General features: G+C 41.3%; 1 protein-coding gene across 1 annotated transcript in view; it reads right to left on the bottom strand.

The window, feature by feature from the left end:
* The window catches only part of EPHA4 (EPH receptor A4), a 146,923-nt gene that overhangs the window by 61,601 nt on the left and 63,695 nt on the right, over positions 1 to 21,627 (bottom strand).

Below are 21,627 nucleotides of genomic sequence, written 5' to 3'. Positions count from 1 at the left end.
CCCATGAGCCAAGATATTCACTTTGAAGGACTAGAGAAATGATTTATGTCCTTTCCATGTCTCAATTGGGTCATCTGGAAAATGGGCATAATAACACAATGCAGGTCCCAGGACTGCTGTGAGACCCAGTTAATTCATGTTCTTAAAACAATTTGAGAGGATGAAAGTGTTCGTTACAATAGCAGAGAATGTTGGATCATCATTATCATCATTTTAACAGGTGTATCACTGTGGCGGAATCTTGCATTTACAGGTTAAATGGTTGACCAGTAATTAGAAGGGACTGGTTTATTCAGGTTGCAAAGATGCAGCAGGTATAGCTGTTAGCTGATCTCATGTTTGGAACAGACTGGATTGGTCCTAGACCCCACCTCCATCTCTTCAAAAGCGACATACCCAAGACCCCATCAAGCCTTTGATTAGTGTGCTTATTCCCGTCTACTTCAAAGAGATTGCAGAACATCATCTGAGGGCTCGATATGGGTCCAACATATTCTCCAGAATGTGTGCTTGTAGGCCGGTGGTTGTTTTGAACAAGATCTATTGATCACTAACAGTTGCAGCTGGAGTGAAGAAAGGACAGCAATAACTCTGCAGCCCTTTGTTTTCCTGGATGTGCTCCTAGGTGGCAAATATTCAGCTTCCAGGAAGCTTCACACAGACAAGAAACATTGAGAGCATCTCTAACTAGTCCACTGACTCAGACAACAGGAACTGTATTCACTCTTTATTTCTGGCATGTGATAATAGATCTAAAAGAGTTTAGCTAGTAACATTTATTGAGAGAACAGTTCTCTTTCCTTCACTCCTCATGCATATTAACTGAAGCCTTTGTTCCCACCTTGTAAAATGTGCCATTTCTCCCAAGGGTCTACTTATCCTTAACCTCTCAACACCAGTATCTGCTCATCATTCTTCCATTACCTTAATAGGGAAAATCATTTTTAAACCCCAACATAACAGAAGTCAAAAAGAATCACCTTAGCTGTACTCAAAAGGTGGATGGGTATGCATACCTTAGTCTCCAAAATATCTAATTTGCTCCCTTCAAGAGAACAGACAATTGACACAGCTCCCTATTATACTTTCTCACAGTTCACCCAATACAAGTTCTGCAGTTAAATAATAGTCATAAATAGAGGTCAACGAGCTGTGAATTTTCTGTGAAAGCTTGCTCAGACACTTTTTGTAGAAATAGTATAGAAGACGTTGTGTTAATCCCTTCTGATTAAATGTTGCTGTGGTTCAGCTTTCAGAACAGGGGTGCAACCTGTTTCTATTTTGCAGGATCTTTCAGTTTAACCAGGAATGACTCTGAAGTCCATTAAACTACTTGCCAACGCTCTACATCCAGTTTCACGTGGGAAAATGTGCCACAAAGAATCAAGCCTCATGGAAGCAAAAAGTCAGTAATTAGTATGTAGGACGGGGCATGGAAGTGTCTAAACAGAGAATCAGTGGAGTGGAAAACTAGGGAAGCAAAGGCTGGTAGGTCACAAAGATAAGTACACCCTCTTCAGCATGAAATGGAAGGGAAGTTACAAAATGAAAGGTTGGAGCTGAGAAATAGAGCTACACCAGGCCTACACTGAATTACTCATAGTGAACATTAAGTTTCCCATTCACTCCTGTCCTTCATCCTCCTCCATATTATTTTTCTACCTTCAACTATAAAGATTTGAAAAATATGAATTAAGAGAAATGTATTTACCTACATTATACAGGAGACTTTTGCCTGGCAAACTCAACTTCTTATGTCAGGAATAAACAATGCTTGGATTGAAACCGGTTTCCACATTTAAATCATTACCTCCCACAAGTGAGTGTACCAGATAATTCTTTCCCAAAATGCTTGTTTACCGCACTGCTGAGACAAAATATTTTGTTCCATCAGCCTTCCTTTTGTTCTCTCCTTATTTCCTTAGGGAGTTTAAGGGGTGGGGTTCAGGGAAGCAGTTTTCTTAGCAAATTCAGATCCTCTTAGATAACAGATAAATTTAATCTTAAAGGGATTTTCTATTTAAAGATAGAGCTGCATCTGTTTGTTAGAAGAGGTAAAATTTCTTGCCTGAAGGATGCAATGAGGCATTTCTCTAAAAAAGAGAAGATTTCTCTCTATCCTGCAACAACCATCTTTAATATAAGATGATCAGATGCCCTGTGGAAGGGTGGCTCTCGTGTTTCTGGGTTTGATCCTGCCACCCAAAAAGCCTACGGCAGGACTCACTGGTATCTTCCCTTGAACTGGAATGGGAGGAGTGAACTCCTCTCTTGTAGTACTAGTAGCAAGAAGGAAAAGCTAAGATGGGACAGCCTGCTTCTCCTCCTCCTCTTCAGCAGCGGCAACAATTGCCACCATTTCTCTTGATGAGGCCCTTGCCTGCCGTTACTGCAATTTCTGGGGCTGTGGTAGTCATGTCTTCGGACCTTGCCGGAAACTATGTCAGTGGTATGGAAGATTGCTGACATTGATGAGATGTCTGTAGCCAGTCAACCCTAATAGATGTGGCATTTCAGGCTGTTACTTGTACTTTGAGGAATGCATGGTGGTGGTGGTATTGGAAGAATATGAAGTTAGTCAGATCTGGTGATGGCAATGGAGGGAGACAGTGGTAGAAGATGGGTGAGACCCCATTCTTTCTCTTTCTCTCTCCTCCTTTTTCACCTCCTTTGTTTCCCCCTGCCCTTCACTCTCTCTTTTAGTCCTCTTCCATTTATTCTCTCTTTCCCTGTCTCCTGCTTTCCTGTTTTCAGTCCCATTCCAACCCACTTTAGAACTTTGGAATCTGGAATTTTATCTTAGCAATACACACAAGAAAAAATGATCCTTTTCTGCAGAGAAAATTAATGATTGCCATCAAAGTACCATTGCCTATGGAAAATCATTTTAAAGCTACCATAAATTTCTGGCCACAACTATCCCATAACCCTCCCTCCCACCCCTATTCCCAACTAAAAAAGGTAGAAACACAGTGAGGCCAGGTATACAAAGAACCAAGCATTTTTTCAAAAGATATGGTTTTGGTAAAGAAATCTGGGACCATTAATCTTTCCAGATCCCTATCCTCTCTACCTAGAGGCACTAAATCTAGCCTATGAACTACTTTGTTATCAAAGGCAAGGCGGTGATATCATAAAGAGAAAATCACTAGGACTCTGGTAAATTTCTGGGCCTATCAGAAGACACATATGAAGCAATTGTTCTTTGCTTGCATCTATTCAACCTAACAACTGTCCCAAAGGATGCAGGCATCAAGCCAACCTTATATTAACTGGTTAATGAGTCAGGCACCATTAGCACCATTTGGAAAGACACATTCCACAAAGTCATGGCGTAACCTGCATGAAAGTCTTTATGTCATAATAGAAGATCTAACTTGACTAAGAATGATAGAATCATGGAAGTGTAGAGCTGGAAGATACTTTAAGAGATCATCTGGTCAAGCCTCTAACCTTAGGAAAGTGAAAGAATAAGTAATTACTTAGAGCTTTCCTGGAGTGGAAATGCTATAACTTTTTCTTAGTAGTCTACTACAGTGTTTCATTGCCTTGAAAGTAAAAATTGTCTATCAAGCATTCAATCAAAATCTCTCCTTCTTTAATGCAAGCCCATCTGTTCTTGGCTGGCCTTCAGTGGACTCAGAGAACTGGTTGGTCTCATCATCAATGGCATTTATTAAGCACTTACTATGTGCAGAGCACTGTTTCCTCCCTATAAAACCCTTTATTATTCTTGAAGAGAAATGTCATCCTTTAGTCTTCTCTTCTTTACACTAAACAATTCCAAATTCCTCTCATTCCTTCTAATTCCTGAGGAATTTTATTTCCCAATGATCTAATTATGTTTATTATTCTTCACTAGATCTTTTCCAGTTTCCTACAACATTTTTTTTAAGTGTGGTGATCAAACTGATCCAAATATAAGGCTCTGATCAATGCAGGAAAGGGGAAAAGTATTCTACCTCTTGCACATCAAACTCCAGTAGATACCAATTATAATACCTGTGGTATCTGATAAACCCTTACTATGTGCCAAGCACTGAACTAAGTGCTGGGCTAAATAACTGAGTTGGACACAGCCTCTGATGGGGCTCTCAGTCTAAGTAGAAGCGTGACCAGGCATTGAATCCCCATTCTCTAAATAAGGAAACTAAGTCTCCAAGAAGTTGTGACTTACCCAAGGTCACGCAAGGTGGAACCAAGATTAAAACCCAGGTCTTCTGCCTTCCAGCCCCATGATCTTTCTACTAGGCCATACTGCCTCTCATCTCAGTATTATGCTGACTTTGTCACTATTATATTGCTGAATCATATTCAGGTTTAGGTCCCCTGTAACCATCAGGGCTTTTTTTTCTGCCATACTTGTGCTTAACCAGTCTTTTTCTAGACTATATCTGTATTATTTTCACAACTAAAGTTCACATCTCAGGCCTGACCCCATTGAATTTCATGCTGTTTTTTCAGAACCATTTCCCAATTTGTCCAAGTCAGTAAGGGGCTACATCTTTCTGCTTTACTGAAGAACAAGTGATACTGAATAACAAAGAAAGTCATAAAAGCCACAAAGGAGGCTGTCTATATATTCATGTCTCTGCTCCACCTTCACTAAGAAGCAGGCCTATCCCATCTCAAAGTGTCTCTTGTTTCTGAACATTCTAGGCACCTTCTAAATGCCTACAGAGATAAAAGAATGAAGAAGTTTACATTATTTCCCTCTTTTGTTTATTGTATTCCTTTCTTGGGTTGTTCTGAGGAGTTAGATAGTATCCTCTTTAGTGTCTGGTTTTAATGAGGAGGTTCTTCAACAGTACCATTAGCAGTAATGGTTTGTGAACATACTATATCATTAAATGCTTGGGAAAGCACACCAGAAGAGCAACAGAAGATCAAGAAGAGCCACAAGGAGTTGCTACTCTTATTCACCCATCTAATAATAATAATAATACTTATAATGGCATTTTGTTAAGCGCTTACTATGTGCCAAGTGCTGTTCTCCACTTCTACTGCTGTTCCAATCTGCTTGTTCCCATCTAACCACAATCGAAATTTTTTGTTCTAAAATAACCTAGCTTTTGATTCATGGCTCAATAGCTGATTTAAGGTAAGATGTAGCAATTAAATGATAGTTGTGTCCCAGTAAGAGTTATCATAAGCATAACTGGTTAAAATAAAAGTTTCTCTTTATCACCTCAAAATCTCCCCAGCCTCCCGTGTCTCTATGTGAAATCCATAATAACTGGCTAACTCCAAGTGATTCATACTTGTGTTTCAGGAAATTGTGGGTGAACTGCTGCAGTGACTAAGATTTTAATATCCATGTTTTTACATATTGTATTTTTATTAGCAATTTGCCTTGTAAGATGGTTCACTGGAAGCTTATACCAGTGTGTGCAGTCTGCTCACAAAATGAAATTTTCCTTTAACTGAACCAGATCGGCCGGTTTGGAGCAGTAACTGCTGTGCAGACAGGGTCAGTGTGTTAATAAAGACAGAAGTAAAAAGCTGTAAATATCCAAGAAGCAAAATGAATTCCTGGCAAAGCAGAACCTATGTCCCTTTGGTCTTTCAGTTCTATAAACATACTATTATGCCTAGAATATATAGTGTGCTGTTCTATCAATCTATTAGTCATTTATTTAATCCTGGACAATGAGTTATTTTTCAGCAAGAAAATCCACAAATGTCAGCAGGGAACGTTAAGAAGCTGGCCACACTCTGGGTTTTTCGATCCAACTACAAGGTTCACTTTCTCCTCCTTCTTAAGCCCTCTCTTTGTTTTTACTTGCCTCTCTCAAGTCTCTAGAAATACAATGAAAAACAGAAATAGTTATCATTTGTAATGTCTGGGTGTTTCCTGTGTCTCAGAGTGTCTCAATCCCATGGCTGATATCCCCGTATTTTGGAAAGTGCCCTAATAATTCCATACTCTCCTTCCAACTGGCGGCCTTTCTTCCCCCTCAGGCCAATTCTTCCTCATTTTCCCCCTTTGTCTTTCATTCCTCATTCACTTCCCCTCCACACATTCCTTCTTCCTTTCCCATTTCTTTTCTGTCCTTTCCCAGAGGGTGACTCTGGGTGAACATTTTGGACTGTTAAGACTCAACAAAGGTTCATGGCACAGCATCAAGTTCAGGAATCTCCACACCATGTAAAATATGTTAGATTCATGAATGAATTAAGATATATTTTAAAAAAAAGACCACCCAGCTTTCTTAGTGAAGAAGACAAGTTGTGTAGCTAATATTTCCTAAAATTATACATTCAATAAATATCTTGTTTCATCTTAAAGGCCAAAGCTCTACTCATTGCCAGAAATTTGGCTAGGATACTGTTGGTGAAGTAGGGAATAAACACCTGAAAATATGAGTCTGTTCACAAACAGAGTGAAGTGGTGGTAGAAGAGAGGTTTGCGTATGTCTCTAGACAGTAGCTCATTTCTAGACTGTAATGGGCAGGGAACATATCCTCAGTTTTCTAGTATTGTACTCTCCCAACTCTCCCTAGCACTTCACACAGTGCTCTGCACATCATAAGCCCTCCATAAGTAGCAATTGATTGATTGATTGGTCTGCAAGGTATTACAATGGATGAGTACTATGTGAGCAGGGAATCTGGTCTGTTATATTGTTGTATTGCACTCTTCCAATCGCTTAGTACGGTACCTGAACACAATAAAATGCTCAATAAATACAATTGGTTGATAAGTGGTGGATAGGTTTTCCGTAATGCAAAATTTTGTGAGACTATCATTCCCCTACTGGAGGACTGGAAATACAGAACACACATTTATCACCATGTGGGCTTCCAAGTTGTGATTTATCCATTTTGGTTTCAAGTTGCTTCCATCCAGACCACCAGTTCTCTGGGACTTCCTCACCTGTCACTCATAACCAGTCCCACATTATTCCCCACCTCCTCTATACTCCCAAACATAGCTCCCATGAGGTTTCCTATCTCCCCATCTGTAGTCCAAATGGTCTTGCATTATTATAGATAATTGGAAGTATACTCTATAATGCCTAAGTTAAGGAGCAGGAAAAATATCACCCACATGATAAAGAGGGAAGATGAAAAACAGATCATGGAGACTTTTAATCCTTTCTGCTCTTGCCTTTATGAAAAACATGACACATGATCAGTTAACTGGAGCAAGTTCAATTGGTAGAAAATCAAACTGGAAGAAGGAAAGGGAGTGGCTAATAAAACTAAAAAATAATAGCTGAAGAATATCATCAGAATAGTCTTGAAGATGTGGTTTGAGACTTGATGAATATTATTGCACAGTAGCTGGCTTTTATTTTGGAGGAAAGAAGTTCCTGAAAACTAAATCATGGGCAAGTAGTGGATCCACCATTTATAGGGAGATAAGACTTTGATCAATGCAGAGTAGTCAGCTGAATTATCCATATATATGAAGATACCAAAATAATCAAGTAATCAATTTGTAAACACCTAGATATTTGGAAGCAAGCCAACATGTATACTGTGGTCAATACAAAATCATTCCCGGAAGACTGAATAAAAATCCACGTTAAAAGTTTAAAGGAATTGCATTTTTTAGCCTGAAGAGAAGGCTAGCAATGATTATTAGCTGGGTTCAGGTAAATGGAGGCAATTATGAAGAGAAACAATGATCAGTTGTTCTCCACTGCCAAAGAAGACTTCACAGAAGGAAATGGGCTTAAATTATAGTGAGAAAGCTTGATTAGACATCAGATGGAACATCTTGTCTAGCAGGGTGATAAAATTACTAGCATATGCCAAATAAAGATGGTTGAAGGACTTTCTATCCTAGGAGATCTTTTTTGAAAAGATGGAGGCCATCTGTTCTCAAAGTAGGGAGTGAGGTAGATGAACTCAAAATTGGGGATTTTTCTATTTAGAAAAAATGGTAAATCTGCAAAATTTTAAATTAGTTTACTGTCTTAATTGATTTTGAACAAACTCTATTTAAATATCTCTCTTTTTAAAATATTTTTAGGGTTAATATCTGTGTGTGTGGGCAAGTATAGACATATATGCAAATCTATATTATTTATTAGCTAGGCACATATATACATTTTACATAGATTATATGTTCATATATATATTTCATTTGGCTTTGATTACAGTTGCAAATAGTAGATTCTTTTTAAAAATACTATAAAATTATAATCTTCCCTCATACAACAGTATAACAGAATCCATCTCATACCCTCATCTAGTTTCCAAAGTGCAATGTGACCAACCTCCATTCACCCTGATATGCTACCTTGGTTCCTTCTCTGTAATTCTTTAATGTTTGACTCCTTTGATGGTAAAGTTGACAGGAATTCTGTTTGTGGCATTAAGTAGTGATAAATTTGAGCTGAATTTTGGAAACTAAGACTACCTTTGGGGGCATGTAATAAATGAAAGTGAAAATAAGCCTATTCTCTCCATTCCATATTAATCAATCAAGAGTGTTTTTTGATAAAACTGAAACCATCAGGTGTGATCTCCCTAAAATTTCCCTGATCTTCTCCAGTCCCTCCCTCCTGCTGCCCCTTCTTCAACATTCTCATCTTTCCAGCCAGTAACTCTAGACCTCCCTCCTCCTTTCAAATTCCACCCCCTTCATCTGTGCCTCCAATCCCAATCCTTTGTACCTTCCAAAAGTTTTGCCTCTTCCCTTCTTCCCTCCCTGATCACCATTTTAAACTTGCCAATGGGTTTCTTCCCCACTGCTTTCAAACATCCTCATGTCTCCCCATCCTAAAAAAAAAACAACCTTTGTCCTACTATTTCTCTCCAAAATCTTTGAATGAGTTGTCTACACACCCATTGGCTCCACTCCATCTCCCTCCAAATCTCTCTTTGACCCCCTCCAATCTGATCTCCACCCCCTTTACTCCATGGAAACTACACTCTTCAGGTTCAGCAATCAACTCCTTCTTGCCAAAACCAATGGCTTCTACGCCATTCTAATCTTCCTTGCCATTTCAGCTGCCTTTGACACTGTCGACCATCTCTTCTGGAAACATTCCTAACTTTGGGCTTCACTGACACTGCTTTCTCCTGATTCTCCTCCTCTCTCTTTGGCCACTAATTCTCAGTCTCTATTGTGGGCTTATCCTCTGCACTCACCCCCTAATTGTTGGAGTTCCCAAGGTTCAGGTCTGGGTACCCTTCTGTTCTCCATCCACATCCATTCTCTCATTTGTTCCCAGCTCTATGTGGATGATTCCCAAATCTATTTTCATCCCTTATGTGTCTCCTCATCTGCATCTTCATATTTCCTCCTGCCATCAGTGCATCTCTACTTGGATGGCCATCTCTACTTGGATGGCCAATGACATCTCAAAATCAACAAGTCCAACACAGAATTCCTCATCTTCCCACTCAAAACCTGTCCTACCCCTGACTTCCCATCACTTTAAACATCAATCAATCAACTGAATTTATTGAGTCCTTACTATGTGCACAGCACCTTATTAAGCCCTTGAGAAAGTACAGTATAACATAGTTGGTAGTCACATTCCCTGCCCACAAGGGAATTTACAGTTTAGAGGGGAGACCTACATTAATATTAATAATGATTGAATATATATATATTCATATATATATGTACCACCATCCTCCCTGTCTCATAAGCATGTAACCTGGGCATTGTCCTCAACTCAACCACTTCATCAACCCACATATTCGATCTGTCACCAAATCTTGTCAGTTTCTACTTTCACCAATATTGCTAAAATTCATCCTTTCCTCTCCATCCAAACTGCTGCTATGCTGATCCAAGGACTATCCTACCCTGTCTTGATTACTGAATCAGACCTCCCTACCTTCTTTCTCTCCCAACTTCAGTCTACTTCAGTCTGCTACCCGTATGTTGAGTCCAAACTTCTCCACTCCTCAAGAATCTCCAATAGATGCCCATCTATTACTGCATCAAAAAGAAACTCCTTACCATGGACTTTACCAGGGAAGGAGTGTGGCTTAGTGGAAAGAGCACAGGGCTGGGAGTCAGAGGACCAGGGTTCTAATCCTGGCTCTGCCATTTACCTCCTATGTGACATTGGGGCAAGTCACTTTAGTCCTCTGAACCTTCAGTTCCCTCATCTGCAAATGGGGATTCAATACCTGTTCTCACTCCTAATTAGAGTGTGAGCCCCCATGTGGGACCTGATAATACTGTATCTACCCCAATACTTAGTACAATACTTGGCATATAAGTAGAGTTTAGCAAATACCATAGTTATCATTATTATTAAAATTATTGTTAATATCATTATTGATATTATCAATATAAACACTCATCACTTTGCCCCTCCTATCTTAATTCACTGATTTCTTGCTACAATCCAGCATGCTCAGTTCGTCCTCTAACACCAACTACTCATTGTAACTCAATCTCCTCTCTCGTCACTGACACCTCAACCATATCCTGCCTTTGGTCTGGAACTCCCTCCCCCTTCATAATAATAAAAATAATAATAATGATGATGATGGTATTTGTTAAATGCTTACTATTTGCCAAGCACTGTTCTAAGCGCTGGGTTATATACAAGGTAATCAGGTTGTCCCATGTGGGGCTCACACTCTTAATCCCCATTTTTACAGATGAGGTAACTGAGGCACAAAGAAGTGACTTGCCCAGAGTCACACAGTTGATGTGGCAAAGACGGGATTAGATCCACAACCTGACTCCAAGCCTGTGTGCTTTCCACTGAGCCATGCTTGCTTCTCATACCATCATTCTCGCTATCTTCAAAGGCTTATTTAAATTCATATCCTCTCCAGGAAAGCCCTCCCTGACTAAGACCCTCATTTCCCTTACTCCCTCTCCCTTCTGTGTCACTCCTGCATTTAGACCTTTATTCACCTCACCAGCAGCCGTACAGCACTTATGTTCATATCTGTAATTTATTTTAATGTCTGTTCCCCGCTTCTAGCTGTAAGCTTCTTGTGGGCAGGGAACATGCCAACCAACTTTATTTTCATATTGTACTCTCCCAAACACTTAGTACAGTGCTCTGCACATAGTAAAGTACTCAATAAATATGATTAATTGATTTGTTCAGCACCTACTCTGTGAACTATAAGTGTTTGGGAGAATAAAGTTGATAGTAGTTAATACACATGATCTTTGCCCTCATTCTGGAGAGAAGAGTCACTGAAGTAATTTAGAAGAAAGTAAACGGGATATATACATGAGTTAGTGCTTAAGGAATAGGATATGAAAGATAAATACGTAAGTGATATGGAAGTTGTAAATATACAAATTCTTAGTTGGCAAAGCACTGAAGTGACAGTTAAAAGGACACTTAAGGAAAGTAGAAATTAATTGGAGAAGAACTCCTGGAGGAGCTATGATTTCAGAAGGGCTTGAAGATTTACAGAGCTGCAGTCTGTCAGATTTGAAGGAGAAGGATATCCCAGGATGGGAAAGAGGTGTGAGGCATGAGATTGGTGACATGGAAACAATGTTAAGTAACAACTCTCAAAAATTTATCTCTCAGTCTTTCCAAATGTCAGTTATCTAAATTTTAGAAACAATATTTCAATCAGGTAGCAGTAACAGAGATTGTCCTAGCTCACCTGGTCATGGTAAGGCACAGGTGACAAGTCTTGGTGCAAGCCAATTATCAATAATATGTGACCTGTTACAGAATTCATGGACCTATTCCTTCACTTGCTCACTGACTTGCTTTATTTCTTGCTGTTATTAATATATTTAATGAATACTTGTTCCTTCATTGATGTAAAACAATGTTTCTGAATCACACAGCAGGCAAAGTGATAGGTGTTACTCTAGATAATTATTATTTCCCAGTGAGTGTCACTCTGCACTTAGTCTACATTTATTTGACACTGTGATTCCCATGAACCTGTAGTCAATTTCCACCAAGTTTAGAGAGGTTCTTACTTGTGAAGAGGACCTATACCGTCTTTATCACCTTTATGCTCTCCAGCTGGGAAAAGAAAATCACCTACCTTCGTTATTTCAGAAATTAACACCTTATAAACCCGGTGATAAAGATAGAAAACCAACATGAACACCATTAAGCAAAAATAAAGTTTTACCATCTCAGAATAGTAATAAATCACTTTTCAAAAAAGTAGGTATGCCTAGTTACAAATTGTACTAGGAAGCAGCATGGCCTAGTGGATAGAGTACAGGCCTGGGAATCAGAGGACCTGAGTTCTAAACCTGCTTCTGCCAATTGCTTGCTGTGTGATCTTGGGCACGTCACTTAACTTCTTTGTATCTCAGTTACCTCCTCTGTAAAATAAGGATAAAATGCTACTCCCTCCAACTTAGACTGTGAGCTCCCATGTGGGACAGGGACTATGACCAACCTGATAAACTCATATGTGCCACGGCGCTTAGAACAGTGCTTGACATGGAGTAAGCGCTTTACACAATACCGTGAAAAATGTGGCTGAAAATAAAAGTATTTAATATGGGGAAAAGGACCTAGTAGTGTCATGAAGACAAAAAAATGATGGGCCTAGTATCTATCATGATATTTCTTGAGGGCTATGTCCAGAGTGCTTTGAAAAAGTACAATGCAAAAGTTGGTAGACACGTTCCCTGTCGACAACAAGTTTTCACTTTAAAGGGGGAAACAGACAGTAATATAAACATGTTATTTACAGATGCCTAAATAAATCCTGTGGGGCTGAGGTTGGGGTGAATATCAAATGCTCAGAGGGTACAGATTCAAGTGTATCGATGAGACAGAAGGGAGAGGGAGTAGGAGAAAAGAGGACTTAATTAGGTAAGCCCCCTTGGAGGAGATGTAACCTTTGAAGATGGGGAATGTGGTGGTCAGGTGCATATGGAGGGAGAGGGAATTCCAAGGCCAGCAGAAGGACATGGGAAAGGGTCGGCAGCAAGAGAGTCGAGATCTGAGCACAGAGAGTGAGGCGGTGCTAGAAGAGTGAAGTGTGCAGGCTGGCTGTAGTTGGGGATCAGTGAATTCCTTAACTCCCATTCTCTCCTAGACCCCCTCCAATCTGGCTTCCGTCCCCTCCACTCTACCGAGACTGCTCTCTCTAAGGTCACCCATGACCTCCTTCTTGCCAAATCCAATGGCTCCTACTCCATTCTGATCCTCCTTGACCTCTCTGCTGCCTTTGACACTGTCGACCATCCCCTCCTCCTCCATACCTTATCTCACCTTGGCTTCACGGACTCTGTCCTCTCCTGGTTCTCCTCTTACCTCTCTGGCCGATCATTCTCGGTCTCCTTCGTTGGAGCCTCCTCCCCCTCCCATCCTTTAACTGTTGGAGTTCCTCAAGGGTCAGCTCTTGGCCCTCTTCTGTTCTCCATTTACACTCACTCCCTCGGTGAACTCATTCGCTCTCATGGCTTTGACTACCATCTCTACGCAGATGACACGCAGATCTACATCTCGCCCCTGTCCTCTCCCCCTCCCTTCAGGCTCGCATCTCCTCCTGCCTCCGGGACGTCTCCACCTGGATGTCGGCCGCCACCTAAAACTCAACGTGAGCAAGACTGAGCTCCTCATCTTCCCTCCCAAACCCGGTCCTCTCCCAGACTTCTCTATCACCGTGGATGGCACGACCATCCTTCCCGTCTCTCAGGCCCGCAATCTCGGTGTCATCCTTGACTCGTCCCTCTCATTCACCCCACACATCCTATCCGTTACCGAGACCTGCCGGTTTCACCTCTACAATATCGCCAAGATCCGCCCTTTCCTCTCCACCCAAACGGCTACCTTACTATTACGGGCTCTCGTTATATCCCGGCTAGACTACCGTGTCAGCCTTCTCTCTGACCTCCCTTCCTCCTCTCTCGCCCCGCTCCAGTCTATTCTTCACTCCGCTGCCCGGCTCATTGTCCTGCAGAAATGATCTGGGCATGTCACTCCCCTTCTTAAACAACTCCAGTGGTTGCCTATCGACCTCCGCTCCAAACAAAAACTCCTCACTCTAGGCTTCGAGGCTCTCCATCACCTTGCCCCTTCCTACCTCTCCTCCCTTCTCTCTTTCTACCACCCACACCGCACGCTCCGCTCCTCTGCCGCCCACCTCCTCACCGTCCCTCGGTCTCGCCTATCCCGCCGTCGACCCCTGGGTCATGTCCTCCCGTGGTCCTGGAACGCCCTCCCTCCTCACCTCCGCCAAACTGATTCTCTTTCCCTCTTCAAAACCCTACTTAAAAATCACCTCCTCCAAGAGGCGTTCCCAGACTGAGCTCCTCTTCCCCCTCTACTCCCTCTGCCATCCCCCCTTTACCTCTCCGCAGCTAAAGCCTCATTTTCCCCTTTTCCCTCTGCTCCTCCACCTCTCCCTTCCCATCCCCACAGCACTGTACTCGTCCGCTCAACTGTATATATTTTCGTTACCCTATTTATTTTGTTAATGAATTGTACATCGCCTTGATTCTATTTAGTTGCCATTGTTTTTATGAGATGTTCTTCCCCTTGACACTGTTTATTGCCATTGTTCTTGTCTGTCTGTCTCCCCCGATTAGACTGTAAGCCCGTCAAACGGCAGGGACTGTCTCTATCTGTTGCCGACTTGTTCATCCCAAGCGCTTAGTACAGTGCTCTGCACATAGTAAGCGCTCAATAAATACTATTGAATGAATGAAAGGAAATGTAAAAGAGGACAAGCTGATTGAGTTGAGGAAAACTAGGAATTAATAAATTCATAAGCAGAAGGGTAAGTGTCCTTCCTCAGGCTGATACCTACTGATATCAGTTGTATCATTGTTAATACACTAGTAAGCTCTGTAAAGGAAAAATGTGGCCCATCAAAATAAAATCTTTTTCTAAGCCTACAATAATGACAAAAGAAAGTGACAGAAATGAGTAAGCTGGCTGGGTTTGTGTAACGAGCATTTTTCTGGACTGTTAAAAGTCATTTAATAGTAAACCGTCTTTTAATCACTATTTCAAACCTCAACTTCCAAGCTGTGAAATACGATCTAAAGGGGACTGAAGAATTCCCAAGTGCATAGGCAGAAATGTAACTCTTAAATGATCAATTTCTTTAAGCTCTTATGTCTTCCCATTAAAATGCCAAGGCAACTGATTCAAGATATATCTTCTTAAGACGCATCTAATACTTCTTGTTCCATTTCATAAGGTTTCATTAATCATGGACATCTTGGAACTATCACTAATGTTTCAGATTCCAGGCTGTAAAAGCCTGCAGATAAGCCTTTATTATTAATCCCTCTCCCACTGAAAAACAACTTATAGGGTAAACACTGGGGATATGTATGGCCTTTTTAACTCTGAAATAAAGCACATGTTTTCCCTTGACAGTTTTATCCACTGTTTCCAATAATGACTTATTTTCACCAGTTGTGCTCAACCCTCTTGTTGAAGGCCAATATAGCTATTTCTACATTTATTCAGATTCACATGTGTGTGTGTGTGTGAGAGGGGAGGTGGTCGGGCGGGGGGAGTCTGGGAGGTTTTGTGTGTGTCTGTGTGTGCGCGCGCGTGCAACTGTTCTTTCATATTCGAAGATGATGCCATGGTTGGGGAAATATCATTAGTCTGCAGTGTGACCATGGGCAAGTCACTTAACTTCTGTGTGCCTCAGTTCCCTCATCTGTAAAATGGGGATTAAGACTGTAAGCCCCATTTGGGACAACCTGATTACGTTGTATCTACTTCAGCACTGAGAACAGTGCTTGGCACATGGTAAGTACATAACAAATACCATCATCAACAATGATTAGTGTGAAAATGTAGCTGACCGAACCAACGCATGAGGGACAATTCATTTTATCATATGGGTGAAGATTATAACTTCCTTAGTTGTAGTATTTATGATTCACAGAGCTTAGCTTACCCATTTTTAACTCTCCCTCCTGCTATCAGAATTTTCGACTCTAAAATAGTCTCCCCATTTCTAATTACTATGCAATAGGATAGTCTACCTTCTGGTTTGTTTTTCTCTTTTTTATGATACTTATCAAGTGCTTACTATGTGCCATGCTCATTGTATTAAGCTCCAGGGTAGATGCAAGGTAATTAAGTTGGATATAGATCCTACCTCAACTGGAGCTCACTGTCTAAATTGGAGGAGGATTTGTTCCCCATTTTACAGATGAGGTAGCTGAGGCACAGGGAAGTTAAATGCCTTGCCTGTGGTCACACAGCAGAGAAGTGGCAGAGTCGGTATTAGAATCTAGGTCCTTTGACTCTTGGGCCCATGTTCTTTCCACTAGGCCAGGCTGCTTCTGGTGTTGCCAATTGGCTGGCTATAGCTATAGCACCATGTTTTGCTTCACGGTGTTCTTAAAATGTTTCTTCGGTACTTCTTGTTTTACTCGTTGTGAAAACCTTTTTAGACCAACAGAGAGGAATTATATATTCTCAGATCTAATCCTCAGTAAAGATAGGTCATGAGGTACATTGCTTTAAAACTGGTAGATAAATTGTGTTTCAGGAACTCGTCATTTGATATCTTGCTATTTGATGTAAAATAGGGCAGTAGATGGGCATGAAAGAATTGCTATTGAAATAAGTGCTCTACAAGTCAGATGAGGCATATTTAGTAAGTCGGGAAAGCAGCATGGCCTATTGAATAGAGAACGGGCCTCGGAGTCAAAAGGACCTGGGCTCTAAAACTGGCTCAGACCCTTGTCCGCTCTGTGACCCTGGGCAAGTCACTTCACTTCTCTGTGTCTCAGTTACCTCATCTCTAATATAGGGTTTAAGACCGTGAGCGCCATATGGGACAGGGACTGCGTCCAACCTGGTTAGCTTGTATCTACCCCAGTACATAGTACAGTGCCTGGCACACAGTAAGTGCTTAACAAATGCCTTCAAAAAAGTTCAGATATCAAAACCATACTGATAGTTGGACACTGCAGTTTCTCTGTTCTCATCTTTAGTTTGAGGTGAAGCGCAATAATCTGTCAGTTTCCCAAAAGATATGCTGGTTTTCATGATATTTTTTATTCTCTTGTGTATCCTTGTAGAATTGGACAACATGCTGCTTTGGAGACATATTCAATGACATCTATCAACTCTGTCACCAATGGAGATTCCCAGTTTTATACACATTTTATGAATTGCAGGCTGGTTCATGGAGAAGCAGTGTTGCTTAGGGGAAAGAGCATGGACTTGGGAGTCACAGGTCGTGGGTTCTAATTCCAGCTCTGCCACTTAACAGTTGTGTGACTTTGGACAAGTCATTTAACTTCTCTGAAAATGGGGATTAAGACTGTGAGCCCCACATGGGACAACCTGATTACCCTGTATCTACCCCAGCACTTAGAACTGTGCTTGGCACACAGTAAGTGCTTAACAAATACCATAATAATAATTATTATTATTCATAGTCAGTGTTCTTCATGCTAATTGTTGATCCATATTGTTGGTTCTGAAAGTTGGCTCATAAGCACCTGCATGCTTTCTTATTTGTAAACTGTCCTTCAAGTTCAGTGGTAGCCTAAAACCTGGGAGGAGAATCTGGCTCTTCTTGGAAACCAATGTGGTTCTGAATTGGGGAGTGGTGGAGAGCCATTTAAAATGGCTGTTGAGGATGAAACCTAAGCTGAAGGGAGGGCTTTGAAGAGCCCACAACCTCCACCTCAGCAACCTGTTTAAAAGACAACAGTCAGTGAGTGACTAGTGGGCTCCAGCAGCATGGCTCAGTGGAAAGAGCACGGGCTTGGGAGTCACAGGTCATGGGTTCGAATCCCAGCTCTGCCACTTGTCAGCTGTGTGACTGTGGGCAAGTCACTTAACTTCTCTGTGCCTCAGTTACCTCATCTGGAAAATGGGGATTAAGAAAGAGTGTGAGCCTCTTGTGGGACAACCTAATTACCCTGTATCTCCCCCAGCACTTAGAAGAGTGCTCTGCACACTGTAAGAACTTAACAAATACCAACATTATTATCCAGATCACTGCTGGTGGGAGCAGGGAATGGAGGGAGCAGAGAGGCAGCAAGAGGCATCCCCCTAGACCCACCCTTGGGTTAAGCACAGGACATCAATGCCCAGAAGGCCATGGACCCAGCTCCACACACTAGGAGCACCCAGAGAGCTCTGGGGCTGAATGGGGCTGGATCCACACCCCTTGGCCTGCCCACCCTATGCAGGTCAGACGAGGGAACCCTCACCCTTCTCTGCTTAGGGAGGAACTTCCTGGCCTTTGGGGAGGGGAATCTTCCCCATCCCAACTCAGAGATGGGAGGGAGGAAGGAGGAGTTGCAATACGGGATTGAGTTTTAGACCGACACCATATAGTGCTGGGAAGCCTTATCTCCACCAGCCTTATCAACAGCACAGATGAAACTTGGCGCTAGCTATGAAGTAGGAAAGAATGGTATTCTGATCTGAGCTGGCGAGAGCCAGACCAGCCTGTCCACAGAGACTTCATTGCAGTCCTCATGGGGGAGCAGGGAGGAGATCCTGGTCTTATGCTGGTGGATCCAGGTGGCAAATGAGGGGTAGTGTCAAGGCTGCCCATGTTTGAATGCATGGCCACTGTCTTCTCGCATCTCTGGGATGAGGAGAATAATAATGACGGTATTTGTTAAGTACCTACTATGTGCCAAGGCACTGTACTAATCAGTGGGGTGGAAACAAGCAGATTGGGTTGGACACAGTCCCTGTCCCATGTGGGGCTTACAGTCTCAATCCCCATTTTCCAGATGAGGTCACTGAGGCCCAGAGAAGTGAAGTGACTTACCCAAGGTCACTCAGCAGACAAGTGGCAGAGCATGGATTAGAAACCATGACCTTCTGACTCCCAGGCCCATGATCTAACCACTACGCCGTGGGGAGGAAAGAAAGAAAGGAGAGGAAGGGAAAGTTAAGGATCCAGTGTTACATTTCTTCCTTCCCCTCTCCTCTCCTATCTTTCCCTTTGCTACTGCTCTTCTCTTCCTTTCCTCTCTCCTAGTTCCCCACCAGCAGCAACAATTGTTTCTATGCAGTTGCTGCAAGAACCAATGAAGTCATCCAATTGTATTGTGCCCAGGGTGGCATAATGATAAATAACAATAATGACATTTGTTAAGCACTTACTATGTGCCAAGCACTGTTCTAAGCACTGAGGTAGATACGAGGTAATCAGGTTGTCCCACATGGGGCTCACAGGCTTCATCCCCATTTGACAGGTAACTGAGGCCCAGAGAAGTGAAGTGACTTGCCCAAAGTCATGCAGCTGACAAGTGGCGGAGGCAGGATTAGAACCCATGACCTCTGACTCCCAAGCTCCTTCCACTAAGCCACGTTGCTTCCAGTTACATGGGGGTCCCATAAAACTAAGTAACCCTGGGTGTTAGTTACTCAGGCCAGCAAGGGCCAGCAACCACTGAGTGGGTGTTGCATGGGGAAGGTTTGGTGGGAAGGCATGTGAGATGGTTGGATTCACAAAGAAATGAACTAGGTTAATATGGTTTAAATTGCATAATTGTCTCTCTCTGTGTCAACTGCTCAAAAGTTTCATTTCGGTTGGTTCTTCTGGACAATGCCCATTCTAGAGCAATTCTTCTGTGTATAGGATGACAGAGGAATCCTATACTTTGGAGAGAGATATGCATTTTTACCCTTGTAACAGTAAGGATTATACATTTTACAAATGGTGGGACAAAGTCCCTGCTGCCTCCCAAAACAGAAGTTCTGCTCTTATCAAACACACTGCCTCTCTTTGGAAACGTTTAGGTTTTTAATAAATTAACCTAGTACGCCAATCAGGGTGAATTATTCCTTTTTCCATTTATTCCTTCATGGTTGCTTCCAGCTAACTTTTGTGATAATCTTTTGTTTTTCCATTGTCGATCTGATGGCCGGCTAGGTTTCTTCATGTCTGTACAAGTGTGGCATTCACTTTTATCTGGAATAGTTAATAAAATTCGCTTAACTGATATCTAGAAGTAGTAAAAAAATCAAACAAAAAACCTCCATTAGTGGCCAAAATGACCCTTCCAGAATTGAAAACGAGAAGACAATTGCAGTCAACTCTAAATTATTCATAGGGAATGGGGAAAGCTTGGTTAAATGAAATGCACAAATAGCCCAAATACCTATAAATTCTACTTCTTCCTGTCTAGGCCTTTTGCCAGAGCTATTAACAAGAAACAAAATGGAGTTTCACTTCCCCAGTTCTCTCTTTGCTAATGAGCACTGAAAAGGCAAAAGGCAGACAGCAGGAGGGAGAAGTAAAATATCTGGTTAATATACCAACTGTGTAAACAGTCCTTGAATAATCAAATTTTGACTACCAAAGCAGACCAGCTTTAGAAATGAAGAACAGGTTTAACACACACTTTTGCTAGCATATTCTAGACCTTAATCGGACTCTTACCTTACCTGACCCATTTGTTCTAAGGACGCCTCTCTAAGAATAGTGATGTTACTCTCTGAAAGAACTTGGAAGAAAGGCAAATTGCATGTTTAGAAATATATGGTGGTTTCCCCAAAGCTGATGTTAATATTTATTCCTAGATGTGTATCCAAAATTGCCCAAAGCATTTGCCAGGATACCATGGATATAAATCTTTTAGGCATTTATGATTGATGCTATTGCATTCAAAGGCATAAATTAAAATGAATGTAAGATTTACAAAATGAAAGTATTAAAAAAGAACACATTTTTAATCTCTGACCTTGGAAACAACTTAGGACAATGTTATTTTAATTTACATTTAAATTTTAACAACACAGTCACATAGCACCAGTGGAATCCACACTGAGTTTCCACTGAAGATTGCTCATCATTTCATTATGGCTCATTATGTTGATAACTGTCAGAAAGCATTAGAAGCAAGGGCTTTGAGTAATAGGGCTGAAATGCTAATTTAAAAACAATATACTTTCTGGGGGAAATACAGCAGTGCAGTAAATTCAATTAGAAAAGGCAAATGTAAAGACAAACTAAGGGATGTTTGTTGTTTGAACTAAGGTTACTTCAATTTCTTGCTAACCTAAAACTGTAGATCACCTCGCAAATAGACTTTTTCTGGAGGAAACCTGGGAAATTTGCTCTTGTTAGCTTTAAACTACTCCAGTATAATCTGCCCTAAATGCTTCAATTTTAAGACTATTTTAAGGCCAGTCTAAACACCAGTCAATCGGTCTTTGTACAGCACTGCTAACTAAATTATTCAAAGCCATTTACCTGAAGACAGACCTATGGTAGTTCGCCAACTTACCCAGGGTTAAATATTCTCACTTTTATAAAGCTTTCTTAATCACAAAGCATTAGTAAATTTTACCAAACATGTTAAATAAACAGCCCAAGCATACCAGAAATGAAGTTCAAATGGCAAAATGGCATAAAATTATCTTTTGAATGAAGCTCAGAAAAAAAATAATGAAAAAAAAGGTGACTGCTTCCCTGGAGTAGAAGGGAAGCAGTCACAGTCTACTTAAAGACTGATCTCATGACAAATCCACCATCTCAGCAAATGTTGTGAAGACTGGACTATTTGCATCAGTATAACTTTGGCTCTGCTTCTATGGAGAAAATAAGACTCAGTTCTCTACAGTCTATAGTCAAGGTATGGTAAAGTCAACAAGCACAGACAAAATGCTTTCAAACTTTTAAAACCAGAATTTGAAGTTTTGACTTGAGACCTGACTATGAGTGAATAAGTGAATAGGAAATGTGAATGGAAAGGGCCAAAATCAGTAGATTAATTTCATCCTCAGCACCTAATTC

The sequence above is a fragment of the Ornithorhynchus anatinus genome, chromosome 1, assembly GCF_004115215.2.
Source record: "Ornithorhynchus anatinus isolate Pmale09 chromosome 1, mOrnAna1.pri.v4, whole genome shotgun sequence".
NCBI classification, from domain to species: domain Eukaryota; kingdom Metazoa; phylum Chordata; class Mammalia; order Monotremata; family Ornithorhynchidae; genus Ornithorhynchus; species Ornithorhynchus anatinus.
This window is presented reverse-complemented; position numbering and strand designations above follow the sequence as displayed.